The following is a 21,471-nucleotide window of genomic DNA, read 5'->3' on the forward strand; positions in this document are numbered from 1 at the left end:
AGGGGCGGGCACATCCCCTCCTTTCCCCTGCATCTTGCCCTCCAGGATGAATAGGAGCATCCCAGCCTGCAGCTGAGGATTTTTTCCAACACTGGAGACATCTGCCTGGGAAAGTGGCTGCCTCCCCAGGAGCCGCATGTGTTCGTGAGATGGGTGAGGGAAACCAGTGCAACCACTGTGCCCTTTCTCCTTCTGCAGAGATGAAAGGCAAACACCAGCCTCAGATGAAGCTATGAGCATGGGGAAATCCTGCATTCACTTCCAAAGATATGGCAGATACGGTGGCTAAGTGACCCAAGCCCCGCAATTTTCTCCCAGTCCCTGTACAAACAGCTTGTCCCTTGCTTGCCACGTCCGCCCCTGTGACTTGGCCATGACTACAGAGCATTGTGGTGGCTTTCCCTGTCTACACCACTTGGCTTGTACACTACATCACAAAGGAACCTTGTAAAATAGGGAGCAAGAACCGTGTTTATCCCTCCAACCCCTGACCCTCCAACAATTTAGTTAATGATTCTGGTTATCAGATATACACACTCAGCAGCGCATCCATCACCAAGCTGACAGGGATTCAATCCTGTAAGGGGAGGGAATGAGCAAACACATTCAATCCTGCCCTGGCCAGCTCCCAGTGTGCCACTCCCCCTAAATCCAAGAACAAACAGAGAGTTTCCATCAGGGGAATATCTGCTGTGATTTATTGTAAAATAATACATAGGAAGGGGCTGTAGATTCTGGCAATGCAGAGCAAACCCAGGAGGTGCTGCTTAGCTGCTATGCTCCTTGCAGTATAATGGGAGAAGCAAACAAGCAATGGTGCTTTTCTTTCCACAGCAGACTTTGCAAATTCACCTACAATATTTTAATTACATTAGGTTCAGTCCTGCAGCCCAAAACTGAGCTCAGCAGCGATCTTTGCTGAACCTAAAGCTTACACCTTGTATCTGTACTGTTTCAATGTCACTGCTCACCATTAAAGCCTCTTGCCCCATTTGATTTCAGCCTCTTGTTTTCAGCCTCTTCCCAGGACACTGACCCTCTCTGTCTCGTCCAGTTTCCCCCTGTTTTGGTAGATTATTCTGCAATAAATCACTGCACTCTTCAATGATGGAAAAGCCCTGTTTGTTCTTGGATCTGGGGGAGGTGGGTAAAGATGCTGTCAGCCATAGCAGCCCCAAGGGCAAGTGAGGAAGAGAGAATTGGTGATGTGACAGCAACAGCCTAGAGTCAATTTGCCAACACTTGTACCCACCACAAAGTTTCCTAAGGCTTGCAACTGCTGGCTCACTCCTGTATTTTTTGATATCACAGTATTCCCATGGTGAGCAAGGTCTCAGACAAAACACAGAAATACAGCTGCTAAGCTCACCAGATTTTTAATAGGCTTCAACACTCTTTGAACAGGCAGTGCAAACTGAACCCAGAGTCTCCAAAGACCAGTCCCTCCTTCTGCTCGAATGCCATTAGAAATCCCACTCCTGTTTCATCTTCTTGCCTCATCACGTCACATGTGCGTGGAGTGGGCACAAAAGAGGCACAGGGCCTCTCTCAGGGTGTGACTTTTCACCCTCCCAGCTCCTCCATGTGGAAGAAACCCCTCCAGAGGAGAGGTTCAGAGAAACCATCACTGAACCCCAGCCATCAAGGAGCACCAGGAGACAACTGACTGTAGAGTGGGGCATGCATTAACCACCCTAGCGTGCATCTGTTTTGCATAGCAACTCTTTCAAATAAAGCCAGGGTTAATTGGCTGCTCCTTGTTGCTGCTGCCTGAAATAGACCTCCTTCTGTGTGAAGGGCAGCAGTGCAGAGCAAACCTGGTGCTTGCCTTCACTTCTGATCAGAAATCTGACTGGAAACCCCAGCCAGGCTTTGGAGGGGTGACAAACGCCATGCTGAATTTCTATCTTGCTTTGGACCCCTCAAGCTACCCAAAACTTTGGCTTAGCCTTCTTAAAGCTCACTCGTAAGCAGATGATAACATGAAGACAAGAAAGCTGGCTGTAGCAGGAATAACGCAGCACAATCACCTTCTGACTAATGTGTGCTCTCTAAAGAGTGCCAAGGCACTCTTCCTGGAGGTCCTTGTGCTCCCTGTACAGGCTCATGAGGATTTGAAACCCCCTTCACTGGCATTTGCAACATAGGTAGGTGCAGCCTAGCAACTATAGGGATGCTGGGGAGGGACTCTTCGTCAGGGACTGTAGTGACAGGACAAGGGGCAATGGGTTAAAACTTAAACAGGGGAAGTTTAGATTGGATATAAGGAGGAAATTCTTTCCTGTTAGGGTGGTGAGGCACTGGAATGGGTTGCCCAGGGAGGCTGTGAGTGCTCCATCCCTGGCAGTGTTCAAGGCCAGGTTGGATGAAGCCTTGGGTGTGATGGTTTAGTGTGAGGGGTCCCTGCCCATGGCAGGGGGGTTGGAACTGGATGATCTTGAGGTCCTTTCCAACCCTAACTATTCTATGATTCTATGAACTGCACACAGCATGCTTGCAAAGGAGAGGGTGCCCCAACCTTGGAGCAGTGCTCAGCCAGGGGGAAAGCTGCAACAAAGGCACAGGTTTCCCCCTGCACTCTTTCCCTTCCCTCCATGGTTACATGGGATCCCTGGGGAAGCTGAATGTGGCTGTCAGTGCAGGGAAGATGGCCTGAGCCATTTCTGGGTAGTGTTGCTGTGCTGGAGTCTCAGGTCCCACACTGGCAGCCTTCACACTGACTGGTCTCAAGGGGACCACTGCGTTAGGGAAGCTGCACTGTAGCTCTGCATGATAGGAGCAGATAAAAGAGTTCCTGCTGTAATTACAGCATGACCTAACAAGTTTCCTGATGCCATACCTACGCCTGTCACTCCTTGAGACAATACTGTTATCCCTGGCGGGAATGTGCAGGCAAGCAGGAGCAAACCAAAGCTGCAAGCCCTGCTGCCCTGTGGCAAATAAACATCAATAAACATCAATATGTACCCTCATCCCATGCAGAGGGCTGGCTCAGGGACTTAGGGCAGGGAGATTTCCCAAGGAAATGTCCTGGAAGGGCAGAGCATCCTCACTGTATCACTTGGAAGGGACAGGGAAAGGGAAATGTACAGTGAAAAGAGAACAGGATGTGAACCAATGCTGAAAATATGACAAATAGCAACTAAGAGTGCAGAGAAACTTCTCTATTTGCATAGCTGTAATTTGAAATAGGATGCCAGAGGGGAGCTAAGGCTCACAGAAATGGAAACGTTCTTCCTTCCCAGCTCCACCATGATGATACGGCTGCTCCAGTGTGGTGGTCCAGCATGCCCTGAGCTAGCCCTCCACCACCTTTGCCTGACCACCTTGTCCAGCAGAAATGTGCCTGGAGAAGTTATCTGCAGCTTTGCATGTGTGGCCTGGGCTTTGTTGGCTTGGTTGCAAGAGAAGAGCCTGGCTGTCAGACTGGATCAAGCCTTGTCGGTGCAGTCCCTGCTGTCTCAGGATAAACAAGGCTGAGGAACTCTCAGTGATGTTTTCCTGTGGGACTGTTCATTCGCATGGGCACTGAGCTGGGAAAACGCTCATACTCAATGATATGCACATCATTGCAGGCTGCTCTTGGTATCTTAGGGTAGACTATGTGCTGGCCCCTATGGAAACTGCTGAATTGGGACCTCACCCTCAAAGTTTTGTCTGCCTGATTTCCTGAGCCATTGAGGAATTATCACTTTTCTTTAAAGTGAGCTAAGGGCTTTCTGATGCTTTATAGCTCAGCTGCTGTCCCAGCAGCAGACTAAAACAAAGTCCAGACACACTCAAGACTGTGCCTTTCCAGTCTCATATGTGACTTTAGAAACATAGGTGATTTTAGAAACAGATATACTGCACCACTATCATATATCCAAGTCCTACTGTAAGTGTATAGACACTTACCATGTGCTCCTTACCTTGTTTATACTGCAGTGAAGTCATCAGGGCTTTGCCTGTGGAAAACAAGGGCAAATGCAGCCCAAGCAAGGCCTGCACCTGTGTGACAGTGTACAGCTGAAGGTGTTTTCTGACCCTCTTGGTTTTGCAAGCTCGGTGCACCTGCACTCATTTAACGTTAGTGCCCAACATGTACTCTGGACCAAGAGCATAGCATCATGCCAGGGTGTGCATTCAGCATGTACAGTCAGTACAAAGGAGCAAATAATGGCCCATTAGACCATGGTGTTTAGCAGAGCCCACAAAAAAAGAGCTTTCCAGCTATCCTAGAGGGCTCATTTGCATCAAGAGAGCCAGTTTGCTTCTCTGAGCTCTTCCTGGCCTGCCTGAACAGTGCCACCCCAACGGCTCTCAAGAAACATTTTAATAGGTACCACCGGATAAATCTTTGTAGCTGAAAATCAGAAAGGTGACCATAAAAATTACTCTGAAGTTCTCTTTTTCTCCACTGAGGGTTAATTCGCATAAATACAGAGCTGTTCTTTGAGCTAGTTTCTGCAAAGGATCGATAAGGTAGAGATGATCTCTTCCTCTCACAAGCACAGAAAACGCTCTAATAAATACCTCTGCAGTAGTCCCAAGGTGCAATGGTTGAACATGAGCTTTTTCGTGTATCTCCATGGGGCACACAGTCCTGTGGAGACCTGTTGGGCGAGCTACCTCCTTTCATCATGAAAGTCATTGTGGTAGAACATCTCTCGTGTTTTTCCTCTTGGGAACTGCATATTGGCTGGGAGGCCAGAAGAAAAGAAAGTTGTGTGTGTCATTGGGCAGCTCAGACCCAGGAGATGAGAAGGTGTGTAGAAATAAAACACATTAGTAATATACTCATATGGTGGTAGTGATTTCTATTTTACTAATGAACCACCTACCAAGTCTCCTGATCTCTACCACTACTCAGCAGATAGGCAACTTGTGTCAGAAGAATAGCAGTGATACTTTATCATGATTAAAGGTGCAATAGGTCCCTCTAGATATAATTAGCTGCTCTCTAAAAGAAGGACACTACAGCTAAGCCTTGCAGGCATTTTTACTTGACCACATAGGGCCCTCATCAGAACATTCAGTACTAATATATTATCCCTAATGATGACAACCAGCAGTTCCTTCTCCCCATGAATTACAATTACACATTCTCATTTGGCTGGAGAGTCAAATTTTTCACAAGGAAGAATTTTCAGGCAGATGGGCCAAGAAATATAATTTATTTTTTTTTTTGACTCTCCATTTTCCACCACTAATTCCTTTCAAATTATTTCCAACATTACTAAGTTGGCGTGAATGTTCACCCACCACTTTTCTCTTTCACCAGCCCCCATGTCTCTTTAGATGCTCCACATTCTTACAGTTAGCCCAAACGCTAACTATAAAATGTCTGATCTCTTAAACCAGCCATCACAAGAGGGTTTGCCAATCTTTGTTTCACCACCCAACTCTTTTCCAGTATGGCATTTGACATCTGAGCTATGTGTTCCTCTCACTTCAAGTTCACCTTTGCAAACATTCCTGCTCCAACAAGCATATTTTTAAGGACCACTGCTCTTATGCCCTATGCTACATCCTATACTTAACAAATTACTCCCTAAAGATCATAGAAGGCTGAAGCAGCTTTGGAGGAAGGCTGCCTATCTCAATGCAGTCCAGAGGTCTGGAGATGGCTATTACCCATGTGTATTTACAATACCATAAAAAAGCCTCCAAAATCTGTGCACCTTAGGAGGTCCTGTGAAGCAAAGGTAGCACCATCAGCTCTTCTCACAGCTGGAGGTGAAATGTGTTAAGAGGCAGTAATATGAAGGGAGACACAGAAGTATTTCAGCTAGACCCCAAAACAGGTGAAAAGAACCAAGGCAGCAGCACTAGGAAAGCCTGAAACCGACTGAAGGAGAAAGCCATGGCAATCTCAGCAGGCTCTTACAGGCAACACTGATGTTCTGAGCTGCTGTGGTGGATGGAATGGGTTGCCCAGGGAAGTTATGAATGCTCCATCCTTGGCGGTGTTCAAGGCCAGGTTGGACAGAGCCTTGGGTGGGGTGGTTTAGTGTGAGGTGTCCCTGCCCATGGCAGGGGGGTTGGAACTGGATGTTCTTAAGGTCCTTTCCAACCCTAACTATTCTATGAGTCTATGATGCTATGGGGAGGTATTGCATTATCTGGGCTGAAACCACTTCTCCAGCTCTGGGGAAGCCCAGCATCTCTATGAATCATATCCCGAAGGGCACAGACCAGAGCTCAGCAGTGTCTGCTGTCGTATCCCTTTGGGTGGACTGCTGTTGCAGGTAGACAGAGGTCTGGAACCACCCAGGGGAAGCCCATTGGTACTCCGCATGGCAGCCAGCACCTAGTCCAACCTCACTGTCCCAGCTAATAACATTCCTTCTGAACAAGATTTGCCTCCCTGTACCTTCAAGAGAGTCTCCAGGGATAGCAGGCTTGCTTTGGGGAGCTGCTTCCTCACTCATCCATCCCCTGAGGGATGAAGACACTAGTCTGCCTGTGACAGAGTTGTCTTCTGCTGTGATGCAGAGCCTGCATTACAGGTTCACTATCAGAAGTAAACCTGCTTTCAGGTTGTGTGGATGTTAATTCTAGGCCTCTTCTAGTAAACCTCCTCTTTTATTTCTGTCTTTCCCATCATCAACAAAAAAAAAAGAAAAAAAGAAAAAGAAGATATTGAAAGAAAGAAAGATATGTACCAACGGGCTCAGTAAGTACTTTTCTTTCTTTAAGATGTCCTGGCTAATGACAGTTCTCCAGGCCCCAAGCTGCACCCCAGAGAGATGAGGAAGTGCTAGCAGCGGCCAAGGTACTCAGCAGTGGAGTATGAGATCTTGTTCTGCCCCTCATGTAACGTGCTTCCTCCTGCCCAGGATACCCAGAGAAAAGCTGCCCATTTTGGGCAGCCTCTTGTCTGTGGGGCAGGAGGAGATTGCATTCAGTTGCTCTGTCTTGTCAGGCTGAGGGACTGTGCCTTGGGACTGCACATGTATATTCACCACTCAATCAAAGAGCAAGTTGCTGCCTAGACTGAGGCCGGGGGCTGCGTCTTTCAGATTCAGGTGTCTGTCCTGCGGAAGAACTGGGGTGGAGCCAGCACTGGACCCGTAGCTTTTATCCCACACCCTATTTTGATGTACTGCAGAGAGCTCAGACTCAGCTCTGAGAGCAGACTGAGGTTTCTGAGCTCCCCAGCATCCCCAGTCATGGCTCCAGTCCTAGCTCCAACTGCAGAGCATTGTTACACCTCTCTGCTCCTATGATTTTGTAGCATCCTGCCAAGTAACTATCTTTCTAACACTTTCTTACTGAACAAACCTCTGCAGCTACTTTCTGTTGTCATTTACAGTCACTTCACCACACTGAGCTCTGCTGGCAGCCTGTCACCAATTTCAGCCAGGCAGCTGGATCTGACCCTGAGAAATCAGGGCATTGCAATCAGTAGGTTCCATTGCCTGTAAAATGGAGATGAATGCCACCTATGGTTTTTTTTAAGTCTTTGCTTGGCTTGAAGGTCCTGCTTCAGCCTGCCGTGGAGCCTGTCCTGCACAGCGGTCCCCTCTTGTCCCGCCTGGATGGGACACAGCATGCTGGAATCTCATTCATGCATCTGCTGTTGCACCGCTGCTGCCAATCCAGCCGAGACTTTAGGAGAGGAGAACATGATCGCTTTGCAGGATGCTGGTGGAGTCACCGCACAAGCAGAGAAGACCATCTAATCCTCACATTCCTGCAGGAAAGAAAGCCCCCAGTGAGCTAAACATAAATGGCCAACGGTGTGTGTTATTTTTAAGTCCAAAAGCCTGAAGGCAAGGTTTAAAGGCGAGTCTAATGGCATTTTTTTCATGAGCTGTCTTAAGTCCACTTGTCTCTTGCCTGGATTGTGTCAGCCAGAAGTGAAATATTTTGGTATGGGAGCTGTCTCTGTCCCTGTTCTCAAGGCACTTTAAGTCTCCATACGTGGTTGGAGCGGGCAAAATGAGACACAGAGCAAATGCTGGCTTCCGTCTACGTATCTTGTCATCCAGGATTGACAGAGACCACAGAGTGGCCTCATGAAGGGATAAAGTCAAATGATACTCCTGCCTGATGTTTCACGTTATACCCTGCCTCTCGTCCCCAGAGCCAAGGGGAGGTTTCCCATGCCCTGCAGTGATTTCCCTGATGGCCAGCTGTCCATCAGTGGCCGCAGTGAAAGGCCCCTGCTGTGTCCTCCCTGCTGCCCAAGCAGGAGCTGGGGATGCTGAAACCCAGCATGTACCCTTCTTCTCACTGCTTTGCCAGCCATGGAGAGCTGGGGCTGCACCAGCCCTCCAGAGAACCCGGGAACATCGTGATTTCCACTCCCACATGCTCTGCTCCTACAGCAGTCAGAGCACCATGTGTGTCCCGGACAAGATAAAAATCAATGGCCTTACACTATGGATATGACTAAGTCGCATATTTAGTCGCTTTGTTGCTGTGTGAGGCAGTGTTAGGAGATGAAATGACGGTTGCCAACTCAGAAGGAGGAGCGCAATGTGTGCCCTCTGAAGAGCACCAGCCAAGGCCATGCATGCAGCGCACCCAGACATGGCAACCAGCTCTTACTGTGCTTACTTTGTCATAACTGAGCATACCGGACACATACCAGTACTGCATGGCATTAAATAATGGGTTCCTGTTTGACAGTTCCTCCATTGGAAGCAACTGTAGAGGCAGTTGAATGGTCCCAAACCCTCCACAGTATCTGTTGCACTAATGCTTTCAGATTCCAGCAATCATTTCTGACAACAACGACACTATTGTGATACAGCCCTGCCATAACTGCAATATATAACCAGCTTTGACTTTTGCAATGTTTCATACTCTAAGATGAGTATTTTCATTACAGTACAGACGGCTCTTGCTGAAACAAGCAGACACTGAATCTGGGATGAAATCTGGAAGGTAGATGAGGCTATTTTTTTGAAGGAAAGATGACTCCTGCAGACAAAGCAGCCCAAGTTTTTCTCATATATAAAGGATTGGGGCCAAAGTCAAAACCAACCATACTACAATGTCAATGAATGTAAGAGGTAATGGGGGCAGCCTCAGGGTTGAAGGCTGAGTGTGGATTCCAGCCCATCTTTCAGGATGGCCTCACCTACCTACACACTAGCACGGGCTGATACTTAATCCTGAAATCCTTGGCTTGTGTACCCCGTTGCTCTCATTCATGCTTCTCATTATAATGGAGATACAGAGTCATATAACACAGAAAACCACCACTGGTGCTTTGTTTTCTGAACACAAACTTGTTCAAATGATCTGTCTTTCTTTGTTGTTGCTTTTTAGCTTTGGCTACAACACCTTCTTGGTTGTGCTGCTTTTCAGATACCTTATGTGCATTTTTGCTCTTCCTAACCCTGTTTCTACTGTCCTATCTTCTGTCACATGAACACCCTAGCTCTCAGACAACAGAGGTAATGGAAATAAAATATATATCCCTCTACCCACCACATCAGCTCCCAAAATTCTCTTCCTGCCTCTGCTGTACCAGGCTGGAACCTATGGGGCATCTGGTACAAATGTGACTGATCTGTAAGCAAAGTCCCCTGCACAAACAGGAGAAGGGCCTGTTAATATGGGCCAGTCTCTGCATCTCCAGATGAGTCTAGAAGCAGCGGTGGCTTGGAAGAGGCAGCATGATGCTCATGCAGAAGCACTCGAGCTTGTAAGCATGGCCTCATCCCTGCTGTGAGAGAGAGTCGGGGCAGACACTAGTGTCTGGGCACCTTCTTCAGACTCCCCTGGAACAGAGAACTCAGTGCAGAGAAAACAGAGGAGAGGCAACACCAGCATCAGCTTGGGGTGGAGGCAAGGGGACCTTGTTTATGAATTTTTTAATTGGTTGGGTCATGACAGTGAAAACAAAATCAGTTTTAAGAAGCCAAATGGCTTTTATTAGCCATGCAATTATGAATGCACTGCCTTCCCAGGCAGAGGGAAAGGCCTCATCTTCATATGACTTCTGAATGTCTGAAATATGACTTCTGAAATAATGACTTCTACAACCCCTCCCTCCCCTCTCCCCTCACCATAGGGTCTCCCTCTCCCATGCTGGCGACTGTGCTGGGATATGCCCCGATAATCTTCTGCTATCCTGGGGGCCTGGGAGGCAGGAGGGCCATGGAAAGAATCCCAGCGTTTCCATCTGTCGAATTCCCGAGTGGCAGAAACCTGACCCTGCGCGGAGCGGTACTCACTGCATTATTGCTGCTGTGGCAGAGCAAGCAGCCTGTGCTCCTTGTCATGCATTATTAAGGAGCTCAGAGAGAAGGAAAGACACCAGTGAGAGGGTGAGTGAACCTGGGAAGTGGAAAAGGCAAATCTATCCTCATAATAATAAAAGTAATAAACCCAACCCTGGGCAGACTCAGCAGCAGATGCGGCAGCTGCATTTATGGGCAGAGCTGACCTGATATGAGTCAGAGACATGACAGCCATGCTGATGGTTTGCTGCAATAGCATAGGGTTTTCCCATGATTTTACCAACTTCCTAGAAAGGGAAGAAGCCTGTGTGAAAAATGAGGCAGTAAATGTTGAAGTCTGCTATTCACTTGTTTCTGTCATAATTAGCCCAGGGCTGAGGGACTGGTATAACTTTGCCATTGCATCAACTGCCCCAGGTCTAAACCCCACAGAAGTGGTGCAATCCTATACAGTGATGTACGGGCTACAAGCCTGGCCCAGATCTGGGTGGCATTGCTGGTACCCGAGGCTGGGAAATACCCCAGCTGCTGCAAAACAGCTCAGCATTGGCTCCTCAGGCAGCACATCCCCTTGCTTCCAAAACACATTTGGGAGTGGTGGCAGGGCTCCTTGCCCCATGCAGGGCCCTGCCATGAGCACAACACTCCTAAGCCATCAGATGAGACTACCCTGGGACCCACATTTAGCTGTGCATGTACATCCCAAACTGCTGCACCATGAAACTGCATTGCATAAAATACAGGGGAAGAGTGTGGGCACAGGGTTTGTCCTCTGGGACTCCACCACCCATAGAGGTGGATGGGATTTGATGGGGTGAGGGAAGGAGAACCCTCTGCCCAGCTGATCACCGTCACAGCAACAGCAGGAGGGTTTCAACCAGGAAATGCTGAGCTCACCTGTGGGGAAAGGCCGCCACCAGTGACCAGAGATGTAAACTTGACCAGGTATGTGATCCCTTCAGAGTTTCTCCCAAGCCTGCTTAGAGATGCCTTTGTGGATGCTTTTGCCAATTTTCCAGCCCAACTATTCCTTATATGGAAAAAGAAGAGTGTAGAGGAACTTAAGGTGTTTCTAGCTGCATTTAATGAAATATAATAACTTTTGTAAGGAAGCAGAATCAGCCCACCTAACTCTTCATGAATCCAGGGCTCATAACCTGAAAGCCTGTCTCAAGCAGAACAAAAATGGCCACTCCTGTTATTTGCAGAAGAGGCAAAATTGCAAACGTCCAGGTATTGCAAAACCCCAGGTTCTGCAGAAGGTGATTTATAGTTACCTGCAAAGACGTGACTAAGAAGCTCAGGAATCCCAGGCTGAACAACAGTCCATTGATAAGCCACAAGACACTGCAGGCCAAACTCTTGGCTACCCCCCAGCTGACCCCTGGCAGTGTCCTGGGCTCGCCCAAAAGGCAAATGTATGCAGGTGAGAGCACAGGAGGGCACTGCTGTGGGCCAGGGGCTCTGCACAGTAGGATGGTTTGCTTTTGTCAGCAGAGGATGGACCAAATCCATCGCTGGAGGCAAGCGGCTTCGCTGCTGTCAAAGGGCCAAGGGTCAGACCTCTTCTAATAGAGGGAGTATTTTTCAGGGATCTTTTTTCTTTCCACTTGTGCTCCTGGAAATGCAGAGACACAGAGATAGAAAAGGACAAATCAATAAGCATTTATGAGCCTTGACAAAGCTTTTTTCTTGCTCAGGTAAAATCTTAGTTGTGCTCTTTATGTGGCTGGGGTGATTCATTATGCTTCTCTCTCCCCCACAGGCAAGCAGAAATAAACAGGAATACTTTCTAAATTCAGAAAGCTCACCCTCTCTCTCTCTTTTTCCCAGTATTACTATAATTTTCTCCATGCCGCTCAAATCATTCTCCCTAAATACATGTAAACTCCAGATTGCGCTCAGTTTGCTGCAGCACAGCCTGGAACACAGGTCTTCCCAGCCACGCATACGCCCCTGACGAACAGTTCATTTCCCTGCGTGCCAAAACCCTCCTCCAGTTCCCTGAGCTCTGTTTGTGCTGTCACTGGAGTCGAAGGCAAAACTTCCCGTGGCTCCAGCGGGAGCAGGAGCACGTTTGTCAGCCGACGCACACCTATCGCCATACGTTGCCTTTTCTCCCTGTTCTGTTTTCCTCTCAGCCCTATCTGCTTCATCAAAGAACGGGCGCGGATCGCGTTTGCACAGAGGTGGTGATTCAAGCCCGGCGCGGGCTGTGCCGGCAGCGCAGCCTGGGCACCGCTCCTTGGTTCCGCTGAGCTGTCCGGCGGCGCCGGCCCGGGCTGCCGGCCGCAGGCAGGTGGCTCTCACAGCAGCCTTCCCCCGGTGTGCGCCCAAAAACCCCTCTTCTGTGACTCGCCTGCGGGTGAAGCGGCTCCTGTTCTGCGCCGCAGGGCGCCTGGAAGCCCTCCCCGAGCATGGTTTGCAACCTGCACTATTTCTAAGACCCTGAGGGGCCAAGAGGTGCTGGACAAAGGCAGCAAACCGATAACACTAACAGTGGGTGCTGCCGGGGATCCGGCTGGCTGGGTCTTTGCTTGGGCAGGAGATCCACTGCTGGTCTCCATCCTGCTGCACATGAGCATGCACCCATCACGCTCACAGGACCCAGCTACCGATGCCTTCACCATCTCATGCTGAGGACAGGCATTTCAAAGGAAATAATGACCTTCTTTCACATAACCCTCCCTATGAAGGTGAATCCTCACATCGTGGGAGGCACCCAAGCCTTTCTGCTCGTCCTTTGCAATGGCCTGGGACAGTGCCGTCTGGCCCTTCCATTGTAGAGACTTTATTCCAAACCCGTTGCCATCACCCAAGGTCTTTGTGGTGAGTTTGCTGGACCTGGATGGGTTTAGAGAAAGTGCAAGGTGAAATTCCCTTTAGCTGCATGCCTCAGTTCGGTTTCTCCCCACTGCAAGAAATTCCAGGATGGAGAACAGTCAGATCAAAGAGAGACAATCCCAGCTGAAACATGCACGATTTGCATATTCCATTAAAAAAAATCAAAGGGGAGGGTGTGTAAAATATTTGCGCCCTGGAGCATATACAATGTATGCCCCAACAAGATGCGCCGTGTAGGGCTTATACCTATTTACTCTGATGCTTAATAACAACAACAACAAAAAAACCCCAACAAAACCAAACAAAAAAAAAAAAAAAACCAAAAAACAAAACAGAAGAAGAAGCTGCTGCAATTTTCATATCCCAAAAGATTCTGGCTCATCTGATACGCAGACCAGCTCCTTGAAAGAAGCACAGATACCCCTAAAAAGCTTGGGCTGACTTTTGGCAAATTGCTTACTTTTGAAGGTCAAACTAAATACATTCCTTGTGCAGTGGGAGGTCCCCCATTGATAGAAATCTTTATTGCTCTGGTTCTGCCATTTCATTAAAGTTTTGATAGGCCACAAACACAGGGGAGGTGAGTGGAGGATACATGCGCCTTTCTGTGCCAGATTTTAGAATGGTGCTGTGAAAACTCAGAATGGCAAAGCTGAGTTTGTTTTAGGCTAAGAACAGCACGGTTTGTGAATTTAATTGTGCTGCTGGCTCTGCTGCCAGCCAGCTGGATGACAGTGACAAGGTCACTGCTCTGTGCCACTGTTTCTCCATCTATTAAAAAATGCCATTGATTCTTCTTGGAGTATGTTGAGATGGACTGCTGCAAAAAGAGCTTCCTGGTGGTTAGCATTAATATTCTTACTGCTTGTCATTACCACCGAGGTGGCTATTAACACTGCTAGCCCATGCTGCACCACGCCAGCGTCTGAGCACAAGCACAACCCTTTTGCAAAAGCCAGGTGACACTATTTGCATGGAGAGATGTGACCTGTGCCGCTTATCCTGATTCTAATGACTCTGTTCTTCCCTCTATGTGCAGTTTCCAGCTTCAAAGTCTGCACTGATCTGCACTGCCTTCCAGCAGGAGACAAAACATAGAAGACCACCTGGTCTGTGCTCCCCATGGAGCAGTGGGTTGCAGGGCTGCTCTGGGCAGCCCCCATCTCTGAAGCCTTTCTTCCAGCTGGCGGTCCGGTTCATAGATCAACAGGTCCTGAGGGATGCAGCGAAGGCTGCGAGGCAGCACATGGAGACGAGAGGCAGGGAAAAATGATGGGTACACACCCAGACAGGAAAACACCACTGGCAAGAGCTGAGCATCTCCTCCCGCCTGCGGCTGCCCCGGCCCTTCTCCAGGCAGGGCCACAGCCCTTGGGTGTCCTCTGCAGAGCTACAGGCTGGAGGAGGCACTCTGCTCCTCTTCCCCACAGGGTTTTCTCATGGTTAAAGCCCTCCCATGCCAACACCCCACTCTGGCCTGAAAACCTGACCAGCTGTGTGCCTCATCCCATGACAACGGCTGCTATGCCTCACTCCAGCCTCCCCCTAGAAGCGGTCAGGCACAGCAGCTACGCATGGTAATGCCTAAGAAAGATGCCAGCTTCCTCCCATTGAGTTTTCCTGGCTGTTGGCATGCCACAGCAGCTCAGTATTGATTTGCTTCAAGGCAGTGGTCGAGTCCCTCGTAATTTATTGAAAACCAGCTGGGTGGTTGCTGCTGACTCCCCATGCCTTATATGGCTCACATTAATAGCAATTGGGTGCCAGTAACAAGTTGGTTTTTGAGACTATAATCCCTCTCACAGAGCATCTTCCAAGAAAAAAAATAATACACAGGAAGAATGCACCTCAAGACATCAAGCGCTTTAGCGTTGGTTTGTTTGCTTTTTCCCAACAGCCTGCCTTTAAGGTACATAATTTCTGGCATCAGGTTTCTTCACGTAGAGACCATTTAAGTACTTAAGGTGCTCTCTATATACTCAGCCAAATGTTTTGCCAAGAAACCTAGAATTTCTTTGCTTTAAAGGCATAAAGTCTTCTATCCGAGTTTTAATTATAGGGTTGAATACACAATGAAACTGCAGCTAAGCCCCTACATGTATGGAATGTAACACCACTTCACTGTGCCTCACCTGAAAGACAACTTGTAAAAAAGCCACAGATGAGTAATAAACTGGAAGGACACTCATAAGAAATGAGAAAAGATTTAAAGAAAAAAAAGATCCCTCCAGTAAATAATTAGCTCTTTTCTGATTCTGCTCCTCCTGATAAAAGACAAAGGGCTCTGTCAGGAAGTGACTCCATCTGAGAACCTACTTCCAGAAAATGTGGTTTTAGTGGTCTAGACCATCTGCTCATGGCCAGGGGAAGGGTGGGTCTGAACACGTCTGCATTCGAACCACTCCGACATGGGGCCACAGCTCTCTTGTATTGTGCTCTTGGGCTGGGTGTCCCAGGGGAGGCAGCAGCAGCAATGGAGTCCCGAACCTCCCATTGGAGGAGGAAGCCCAAAAGCCATCCCTGCTGGGACATGTCCTTGGTGCTATTAAAGATCTGCAGTGCTAGAGTCAACAGGAAATTTGCCTGTGTTTTTGTGGGCTTGAGGTCAAGCCTATCTGCAAGGCTCCTTTTGCACCTGGGCAGGAGCCAAGGTGGCTCTAGGGATGTGGCAAACCCAGGTGCTCCTTCAGGGCTGCCCTGGGGCTCTCCACAACACAGCAAAGCTGGGGGCAGTGATCTCATGGCCATGCCTGGGCCAGCCCAGACCCCAGTGGCATCATGCCAGCTCAACTCTTGCTCCCCACAGCACCATTTCTGCTTCTATGACTGTGCCATGGGGTTTTGGTGTGGATAAAAGGGATTGCCCAGCTCCAGGGAAGGGGAAAGCATGTACGGGCTCTGCTTCCCAGTGAGAGGGGTCAGGCTGAGCTGCAACAGTGCATGGGGTGGAAAGCCCTGGAGAGGCAGGTTTGTTCTCCATGGTCACAGCAGCCAACTTTGCCTTTCCTTGTGGCTTACATGCTGCACAGCACAAAGAGCTGAAAGGCAGAGGGAAGCTCCCTGGATAAATCCCTGGCATGGCCAGGTCATCTGCTTGGGGACAGAAGCAGGAGGATAACAAACAAGTCAGCGCTGCCATTACTTTGAAAGAAACGTGCACCGCATTTCCTAGCAGGAGAAGAAGCCTCATCAAAGCATACCTGAAAGGAGGGAGCATGCTTCACCCAGAGCACATAATCTTCATTTTTAACCTGTAATTTATTTTTTTCCATTGAAAGTTCAAATTAGCTGCTTTAACTCTGTCCCTAATTAAATGTTTTTCTTTTTTCCTTTTTCCAAATGGCAAATTCCTGCAAATTCAAACAAGTTATATCACCTGGCAGAATTAACTTTTAGTCAAGACATGCCTGTCATTCCAAACAAATTAGATATCTGAAGGGGTGGGTTTAGCTGCATTTCTGTGCACTAACCAAACCAAGCGGTTATAATACACACAGGGCCAAAAACAATGTTCTTCAGGCGACAGCAACCCCTATGCATATCAGCAGCTCGCTGAATCAAAGAGTAAACACCCACTGTACCCAGGTATATGCCGCTGTGGGTCTCTGAACCGATGTTTAATGACCTTGTCAGGGAATGTGTGTGCTGTACCCTTACATTTTTAAGAAAGCATAATGGTGCTTTTGTCTTCTGTTTTTTCCTGTGTGGCAAGTTGCAGCTAGTCCTCAAACTTAGCTTAAAAACTTTACTTCTTCACTTATTACTTCTGGACAGTTCTCTTGCCAGTTCTGTGCTTGCATTATTTTATGGTGGTTTTTTTCCCTCTTCAGTGGGGTGTTTCAGCAGATATCGAACTTTCTTTTTTAGCGCTGTAATTGATAGTTTGCAAACCAGTTGTGTGTCTGTGCATGTGTGGATCTGCAGACTCGCAGTCTCCAGTTCATTGAACAACCATAAGGCAAGAGCATAACTTCTCCCCCAAAACCTAAAATAAGCACTAATGCTCTTTTCAACGCGCCCTGGTGTTTCGTGTTTCCTTATCCAGGAGGGAAGTTCACTGGGTGGCTGCCTTTCGGCATGTGCCAAAGTCCCGCTAAATTAAAGACTCCACAAGCTTTTACAGACACTGAGAACTGTGAAAATGCAGGCTTCACAACCAAAGGAGAACTTTCTGTTCTTCCCACCCGGAGGCTTTCAGGAGAACTTAGAGCTCTTTTTGCCCATGATTGTCCGGGTGTGGGCACGGGTGTGCAAAGCATGCCCACAGCTCAGCAGCCTGCCCTAAAAGCACAGCTACAGAGCTGGGAAGTATCTAAACCTGCAGTTCAGCTACAGAAAGGGACACTTCATTACAGATAAGATAACAAATTGTGCACATACACCCAGAAAACTGAGAGAGAATTTTCATATAAATTTCTTGGGGGCTGCCATTGGGATTGAGAGGTTCAAGAGGATGCTTGGGATTAGGAGGCAATAGAAACTACTCGCCTGGAGCAATTAGAAAGAAGTCAAGGCTTTTTGATGCCTTTTTCAGTGCAGCTGTGAATTTTTCATAGTTCCTTATGGTCTTCTTTTAACCAACTTTAGTTTCTGGAGAAAAATGTTTGTGGCACAAAAGCAGGGTTCATCTCGCAGCATTTTGGACATTTACAACACTGTAGTCTTACCAGAGCTCCCTTCACAGACATGTAACACCTCCTAGAGAAGGATGGACGTAATTGATTTTGGCATCTATTTTAGCATGAGATAAATCCCACTTGAAGCCATTGACTCTAAAGAGACAACAGCAGGCTAGATGGTAATCAGCTAGATGGAGGTACCTAGAGCTAGGGAGATTTATTTCCCCTTAGGTACAATTTAAGTGTTGAGCAGGTTTACCAGCCAACTGCTTTTGCTGCAAAATTTGTAGGAAAATTAGTCAGGGAGCTGGAGGAATCCGGCTGTGGGCAAGGAGCGTTATCATCTCCTGGCAGGAAGAAAAGGCACTGGGAAGGGAACAATTAGAAAAGCGTATGAATATGAAAATACTAATGGCTCCTGAGGTGCCGCTTAATTCTGCTAATACCTGAATGGAATGGAAGACACGCAATGGGCCTTCCTAAAGATGAGTGTAAGAAGTAAGGGAGCCTTTGTTAAGATGATTTTACTTTATGCCCTCTAATGCCTCTCTGGAGCCAATATCCCACTGGAGGGCAGCTGCAGCAGGGAGAACCAGAGCCCTTATTCTCAACCATGGAGGATTGCTCTTTCAAAACCACCTGAGAGCATCATAAAGCATGCTGAAGTGAGGGGGAACCCTGTGAAATCTCCTTAAAGACTATAAGACTTGATGTAATGAAATCTCATCGAGTCAAGCTCAGATGATTTTCCAGGAGTCAGGCACACTTGTTTTTGCTCCCATTGCCTGGACGAGAGCTGTGCAGGCGGCGGGGAGGAACCAGAAAGGTGGCCTGAAGGACCCCCTTCTCTCCTTATCACTCCACCACATGCCATAAACAGGGGTATGAAACAGAACCAGCTCTGCGGGGTGGACACTGGTAAGAGATGAGATGAAGAATGGAGAGACACAAACAGGAAGGTAGAAGGAGGCCCTGAGGGTGTGATTGTCTGTAGGACATGCTGAGAAGGGGATTGAATTTCATCACTCGTGGCTTACCTGGGTGCTTCAGTTTTCACTCTGGGTCAGGAGTTGCTGACTCCATACACCACATCCCCATGCCTTACACTGCAAGTCTCCCAAGAGCCCGCACAGGAGCACCATACCATGCTCCAGGGATGGACACACAGCCGAGCCCCAACATAGCCCCGAGATGTTACTGTGGGCAGGATGTGTCCCTTCCTCCAGCTGGCATGAGGTGGTTCATCAGACCCTGCATCCAGCCCCATGCCTGCTGGTGTCTCCCCCCGTCCCCGTCCCCCCCCACCTCTCATGTATTCTCACACCATCATCCAAAGGTCACGAAAAGCCACACCATGCAGTTTGCCCATGCGTTTGAGCACACACTTTCATATGCACCTATGGACAGAGTTTTGTAGGTTTATGAATACAGAAAACTCCTAAATCTTTCCACAGTGCCATAGAGGACAATTACATATAATGTCAGAGCATTAAGGCCAGCAGCTTGGGCTCTGCACAAGTGCCCCACATGAAGAAAACGCCTCCTATCCCAAAGCACTTACAATCGAAACATAAGAGCAGGGCCAACAGGTGGACACAGACAGCCAGGCTGGAGGGAAGCACCAGCCAAAAAGGAAACCAAGAAATGCATGCAGTGCTGATGCGGCCGAGCTTCTCTTTATTGAGATTGGGTTTGCCCATTTCTTGCAAAGAATTGCACCAAAAAATTCACATGCTCCATTCTGGGTTGTACAGATAATGGTGGAGATGAAAATGAGTCAGACATAACCATACACTCAAACACTGGCAACTCACAAGGGCTTGTGTCCTGTACAGGAGATCCTAAATTAGATATTTTTGTTTAAACGACACCTCTGCCCTTACAGCTTTTCTCGCCAGCTGTCCTACGGAGGACTATGTTCTATATCTGTTTGTTTACCTACTCTGCTGTAGGAACTGTTCCTATGACAGCTCCTATTAGAGGGAACACCTGCAAGTCTGAAACCCTGCACTCCCTGGTTCACAAATTAATTGTTCCTCTTGATGGGCTGAAGCCTGAATCATTTCAAAAAGGGCACAATCAAGAGTTTCCAAAAAGTGGTTAGAACTGCGAATGTGGAGTTACATCTAGAAGATGGCAGCTGCAGATAACAGTTTCCAGAACTGCCCTCTGCCAGGTACGTGATGGATTTGAAATGAAAGTCTGCAGCTCCCTTCCTTTGTTAAGTACCTGTCTGACTGCAGGTCTCCAGGACCCCTAGACTTGCGGTAGCAGGCACTATGCAAGCATACAGAAAGGACATGGCCCGGAGTTTGCAGTAACATCGTAGGATGGGCATTTTATTCTATTATGTTCATTAGTCTTTTTTTTTATTCTGCTCTTGAATAAGAGCTGGGAAAAAGGTTACTTGCAGCTTCACACAGCTCAGAGTCAAAGGGCAAGGCCAAATCCAGAAAAACAAATCTCCCACTTCAACGCTTCTTCTGCATTGTTAAAATTGAACTGAGGTCCAACATAGAGTTAAAATCCCGGCAGTATTAGATGCCGAACATCTAACAGCAGACATTGTAAAATCAGCCAAAGATTGCTACACCAGCAAACACTCCAGCAGTTGCATCTAATACTGGTGTAACCTTCTTCATCCAACAGACAAATGCCCATGGACTGTACCAAGGAGGTCAACCTGGACTACAGCATCTAGGCTGGAAACCTGCTGTTTAGCCCTTCTCTGCCTGATAGAGGACTATTCTTGGGCAACGCTTGCTAGGAGATTGGGCTTGATGTTTAGCAAGGCTGTTCCTGTCACTTCCCCAAGACACATTTGCATAATTTCCTAGAGTGAAAAAACAGAAAAAGACTTTTTAATGGGTGAATGTATTTTGCCTTATCTGTGGGTCTTTCCACACAGCAGGAAGAAGCACGACTGCTGCTGACGTTAGCACACTGCTGGCACATCTCTAGCAAGGATGCCATGAGAGTGAGCTTTATCAAGTGCAAGTAACGGAAGGACAAACATGCTGTGGACCCAAACCACAATCAGATAAAAGCAGGGCCATGGTGCTTTCATTGCTTCATTCCTCCTGCTAGTTGGATTGGGCATATTACAGTGATCACCTCCTGCAGCCTCACCCAGGCTTTATCTCTTGGCTAATAACTCCTCCTTACCATTGGCTTTCTGTGCTCCACGGTTTGAAGGCTCTCCTCCATCACCTTGCTTCTTACTCCCCATGGCCCATGAGTCCCATGGTGGGAGTAAGTGGCAAAGAAAAACACCACTTAATCAAAATTCCGATTCTTCCCTTTGTGTCTGTCCTGGTAGGATTCATGGAATGGCTCTTCAGGTATGTGCCTGCAGCTGAGCAGCCATTCCCAGAGCTGACCTTACGTACTTCATGCTGGTGGGTGATAGCAGGTTGAAGGGCAAATGAAACCTCTCCAAACAAACTCTTCTGTCTTAGAAGCACATCATTTAACGTTCTGGCTTTTAGGGTGATACAGCTGAGTCTCAGAACCATGAAACACCTTGGCAGGGGCTTGCCCCAGAGGCCAGTTTTCAAGAGTGACCTGAGAGGTCTCTTTAACTTTACTCCCCCCTATATGAAAGACAGCTTGGGAAAATGAAACTCACATATCAGTGTCAGAACCACATATCTGGGGGCATATGGTGGCCCAGCAAGCTGCTAAAGCAAACACTGGCAGCTCTACCCCTTGACTCGCCCTGTAACACAATACAGAGCAGCTCATAGGACCGATGCTTTGCAGTGCCGTCACCCAAGGAACCACTGGACTCTGCTGGTAAACTAATTCTTGAAGTGAGGCCTGGAGGG

Source organism: Lathamus discolor, chromosome 6, assembly GCF_037157495.1.
Source record: "Lathamus discolor isolate bLatDis1 chromosome 6, bLatDis1.hap1, whole genome shotgun sequence".
Taxonomy (NCBI): domain Eukaryota; kingdom Metazoa; phylum Chordata; class Aves; order Psittaciformes; family Psittacidae; genus Lathamus; species Lathamus discolor.